Raw genomic sequence first — 5,661 nt, 5'->3', positions numbered from 1 at the left:
ACGTTATTGGTTTTGAGACTAAGATTGCAGGGATATATATTTCCCTCCAATTATAATAAAACTCAATGCACTTCACTCCGTAAACAAGCAGAATTTTTAAAGGATCCCGAAAAACTGATTCTAAAATTGATAAGCAATTATACCGCCTCGCCGCCGCTTCCCTTCGTCGGAGCGGCAGCTTGTCCGCCCACCTGCCCGGCTCGAGGCCCGCGGGGAGTGCGGCGCAGTCCCTTGGCCCGCGGAGGGGCGGCCCCCTAGCCTCTTCGCAGAGCCCACGGACGACCAGGAAGGGGAGCGGCCCAGATGGCGCGTCCTTGGCCCCGCAAGTACAAGGCGAGCGACCTGGTCTTCGGCAAGATGAAGGGCTACCCGCACTGGCCGGCCCGAATTGAGGAACTCCCAGAGGGAGCTGTGAAGCCTCCAGCAAATACGTATCCTATCTTCTTTTTTGGCACCCATGAAACTGCATTTCTAGGTCCCAAAGACCTTTTCCCTTATAAGGAATATGAAGACAAGTTTGGGAAGTCAAACAAACGGAAAGGATTTAATGAAGGATTGTGGGAAATAGAAAATAACCCAGCAGTAAAGTTTGTTGGGTACCAGGCAATTCAGCAACAGAACTCTTCAGAAACCGAGGGAGAAGGCGAGAATACTGCATGCAGAGGCAAGCAGTGAGGAAGAAGGTGATAGAGTAGAAGAAGATGGAAAAGGCAAAAGAAAGAATGAAAAAGCAGGCTCAAAACGGAAAAAGTCATACACTTCAAAGAAATCCTCTAAACAGTCCTGGTAATCTCCAGGAGATGAAGATGACAAGGACTGCAAAGAAGAAGAAAATAAAAGCAGCTCTGAGGGTGGAGATGCCGGCAATGACACAAGAAACACAACTTCAGACTTGTAAAAAACCAGTGAAGGGACCTAACTACCATAATGAATGCTGCATATTAAGAAAACCACAAGAAGGTTATACGTTTGGTTGTCTAATATTCTTGGATTTGATATGAACCAACACATAGTCCTTGTTGTCATTGACAGAACCCCAGTTTGTATGTACATTATTCACATTCCTCTCTGTTTCGTTTTGGTGGAAAAAGACATTTTAGCCTTTTTTAAGGTTATTGATTTAATTTCATGTTATTTGGTTGCATGAAGTTGCCTTTAACCACTAAGGATTATCCAGATTTTTGCACAAGCTTATACAAGTCTAGGATCCGTTATCAAGGCAGTTATGTTCATCACTCTCCTGCCTTTTCTCCACCATCACCAAACAAACACTAAGTTAAATATAAATTAGCATTTTTTAAAATGACCACTCAATATAATGCTTAAGGGATTTCCTCTCTGTGACAGAACCCAGGAACCAATTCCTAGATACATAATGTTGGCATACTGAAGATGAACTTAAAATTGTTCTTCAGTTTTGAGGCCATGTGTAAAGTTTAATCATATTGTAAAATATCTATTCCATATTAGAAATAGCTAGTTGACAGCGCATACTTCTCAAAACTCATGTTGTTAATGTACACAAACTCAGTTTCTTTATGTGAAGTTAGTGAGTCTTCTGTGTTACTCCAAAACAAGGCAATGATTTATTTTTTTCCCAATCTCAGTACAATTTGAGCTAATTACTCAAGTTTGATACTTTACATTTTAAAGCTGGAATCAGCAGTAGCCCTTTGGGAAGTAAGACAAAGCATTGACTTTTAAATATAAACTAAAAATGATCTGTTGTTTTCTTTTGGAACTAGAATTAGAATAATTAATGCTCATCCACAAACCATTATTATGTGTACATTATTGTTGCAATTGTGATAATAGAAAATTAATTTTATTTTTATGCAAATTTATTTTATTTGTATTGTGAGAACACATTTAGTTAGTTTGGGTTTTATCAATCCTGTTATGCTTGTCCTTGGAACATCTTTTGCATATTCAAGGTTTGTAGTTGAAAACTTTACTGTAAAAAAAATCAAAAACAAAAAAGTATTGTTTTTACAGAATAAATTTATTGGAATGTATACTGGGAGTAAGGTTTGAGGTTGTAAACAACTAGGTTAGTGTAATTTGGCTTCATATATGTAATGTGAGGTATTAGTGTAATTCATATATTAAAGCAAAAATTGTTTACAGCAAGTTGACAATAGAATCAAATGCAGGTGAGGGTTTTCTTTTTCTTTTTTTTTTTAAAACACTCTATGGGTTTTAGGGTTTTTTTAAACACTGCAAGGAGGGAGAGGAATTGGCTACATGATTGTTTTCACGTCTAAGATACTTACCAGTTCAGTGGACCGTAAATTCACACACTTGCATTGATTTGGACTCCATTTTCTTTTGGTTTTCTTATTTTGGTGAAGAGCTAGTAAATATCATGAAGGAAAAATATGAGTGGCTCTAAAAGCTTAGGGCCTTGATGATGATGATGGTAGTGGTGGTGGTGGTGATGATGGCAGCTGAGGGCATGAAAGCACCTGTCCACTTAACACTCCTGTGCTCTGAGGAGGTGACTGGATTTTTGGTCTGTTTCTCTTACTTAGCAAATATTGATTTTCCTCTGTTATACCCACTCACACTTCCAAATATGAAAAGTTCATTAAAAGATCATAGGAATGCCAATCCAGTTCTTTTTCCTTAAAAGTTACTTTTTAAATTTTGAACATTTCAATTTAAAAGTAATGAAATTTAATTAATTCATCAAAAGTCCTCTTCATTGCTCACACTAAAACATGAGAATGTAGATGACATTTTGAATTGGAACATACAAGTGACAGATTTTTAAAACAAAATGCGTAAAGACTACAGAACTTTTTCTGAAAAAAAAATATACAAAATGTTTCAAATTTAATAAGATTTGTCTTCATAAAAGACCAAAAATAATTTATTAAAAATATACACAGAAATACAATAGAAACATTTCCAGTCACCAATAAAATAAGGGTAATGATAAAGTTATAGATCCCTCCTTAGCTATTTAGACTCAAAAAAAGTTCAGTAAAAGCAATTTTTGAAACAGCAGTAAATAATATACTTTCTTTGGGAAAATATTTTTCAAACAACACTTTTAAATATTCTGACAATTTGTCTTTTATATTGAGGTTGATAATGAAACATATAGATCTTATATGCAAAAATATTTCTCCATCTGTATTTGCTATTTTGAAATTTTTAATATGCATAGACCATTTTCACTTTTGAATAGTTTCCTTTTCATGCTCACTATTATAGGAGCTAAATTGTAATTTTTCACTTATATTTAATGTGTGCAAACAGAACATTGAGATAGGTGGTCAAGTTTATTCACAAATAACTTGAAATATATTTCTTTAAACAAGCTTTCTGAATAACTTCAATTTTCCTTCAAAAAAAGAAAACTTATCCACATAATTCCTATGATAGCTCACATATACAGTATGGAACAAGAATTTATGTATTCTTAAATGTTCCTGTATGGGAAGAGAGTGGAATGGGACCAAATACTAGTACGAAAATAACAAAAGTCAGTAATCTAGAGAGAAAGAACATAAAATAATGCTTTTATTCAGCTTTTTCATCTGCCTTTGTTTTTATGAAGAATTTGTTTTTATGAAGAACTCTGGCTTGCAGATATAGTGATAGGCCAAGAGCTGAGGAAGAACTCCATATGCTATGTTTAATGCTAAAAAAAGGATTTTTGCTTCTTCAGGGACTCTGTAGACATAAGCAGTTCTAGCACGAAGAGAAGCACCGATGTGAGAAGACTGAGACTGTCGCATTAAAAAAAAAGGACGGGTAAGCATGAATTTTGGGTTTAGTTGGATGCACGATGAATTCTGAATGACTCATTCAGACCATGCTCCTGTGCCCTCAAAACCAGGACTTTCAAACAATCCATCGTCTTCAATATTTCATTGAATTTAAGGCCAGTCTTGACATAACTGTTCAAATAAAGTAAACCTTCTTTAGCATGTCTTTATCAGGCCAGCTGTTTTTTTTAACCCATCTAGTGCCCGCATACCAAACAGTAGTGGCTCAATTTAACAAAAAAATCTGAATAAAATCTGCTTTTTCCTGATTTGCATTCTGGAGATATCCTATATAGGAACTCAGTTGTGGCTCACAAAATGTGTTCCAATGAAAATGAAGCAAGTACAGAGTTTAGACAGCTAAAATAGTTTTAGCATAACTATTTAAAGAGAAGCACTGAGGGAGGACCTCAGCTTCATTTATCAGTTCTTTCACTTACTGCTTGGAGCAAGAGGTCAAAGCCCTTCATTATACATTTGTTTGTTTATTTATTCATGTATTTGTTTTTTTATGCAACTTAAAAAATACTAAGTGTTGTTTTGTAAGATAAGGTGGGGTAGGGATTTGGTTGCTCTTTATAAAATGATAAATGTACATGCAGGCAACCTTTTCAAATCAAATTATTTAGAAGTATGGCTTGTCAGCATAATCTGAGTTTACAAAACAGAAAGGCAAGAGCTTCCCATTTGTACTTAGATTACTTGTTGAGAACATACATTCAGAATGTGCCAGTTGGTCTTTTTTGATACTTTCCGTAAGCACAGGGGAATCTATTAGAAAAGGCTTCTGTGAAAGTATTTCCTCAGGATCCTTGTATCATTACAAAATGCAACCCCAGAGTCTGCATTTCATATCTTACTGAAATTCAAGATATACACAAATAAAGGATTGGGAATCTAAATATAATAAGTGGTGACTTAGTTCATCAGGATCAAAGTGAAGAGACAGAAGATACTATAAAGAAGGCACAGAAATAACGAGAATGAAAACTAAATAATTTGCTTTAAATACATATGAGTTATCTTACATTTCCTTCCATATGAAATCAGTTTATTCTGCTAAGTGGTCAACAGATAAAAGTGTTACTTAGCACTTGACTTTACTATGATGATAAAAGGACAAGTTTTCATAAGCAGTATATATACAGATTGTATCAGTGACAGATTTTAACAGGTTCCATTTTTACAAGTTACTGATACATTCTGGGGGCCTCTGGTAGTTTTGCTACTTTCTGGGGATAGAAATTAAATTAGTGTGGTGTGTTGCCAAGGATGCAGGGACCAATGCCAATGCCTATGCAGGAATCATCTGCATTGTGATCTGTGAGGCACTGAGAGGGCTCTGCCCTCAAACACACCTCCCCTGGGGCACATGCCCAAGCAGAACCCAGCAAATGTTAATCATTTCATCTCTGGGCTATGAAGACAAAAGACCTTGAGAGTAAAGGGCATTTGACAGGCTGCCATGGGGAGCTGCTCTTGTGGACATTCCAGGAACACTGAACAGGAACTTGGCCCCCATCACTATTTTCTCCTAGGACCTATTTTGAATAACAATATTTTTCTGAATATATAACCAAACTTTTTCTTCTGGACGAGAGGCCAGATTTGAACCATGGTTTTCAGAAATGTGCATTTGGTGTCTGTCTTTATAGACACTTATACACATCTCAAAAATCCCCAAATTTGGGGAAATGGGAACCACAGTTTGAGAGAATAATATGAGCAATCATGCCTACTTGCATAGGGAACCTGCTAAAAAGTCTGATTTCACATGCTTTTTTGCTGCACTAACCAATGCAGTTAATACCTCATTTTCACAAACAGCCAACTCTTGGCAACATTAAAAAATGATCGTGTCCTTAAATTAGATTATAAGCCCACA

The 5,661-nt window shown here is 35.9% G+C and overlaps 1 pseudogene; it reads left to right on the top strand.

The window, feature by feature from the left end:
• Window positions 1-297: 297 nt before the first annotated feature.
• LOC113617924 (hepatoma-derived growth factor-related protein 3 pseudogene) lies at window positions 298-1,076 on the top strand (annotated as a pseudogene).
• The last annotated feature ends 4,585 nt before the right edge of the window (window positions 1,077-5,661 follow it).

Source organism: Aethalodelphis obliquidens, unplaced genomic scaffold, assembly GCF_003676395.1.
Source record: "Aethalodelphis obliquidens isolate GAN/ISIS:26980383/991018 unplaced genomic scaffold, ASM367639v1 scaffold1, whole genome shotgun sequence".
NCBI lineage: Eukaryota > Metazoa > Chordata > Mammalia > Artiodactyla > Delphinidae > Aethalodelphis > Aethalodelphis obliquidens.
This window is presented reverse-complemented; position numbering and strand designations above follow the sequence as displayed.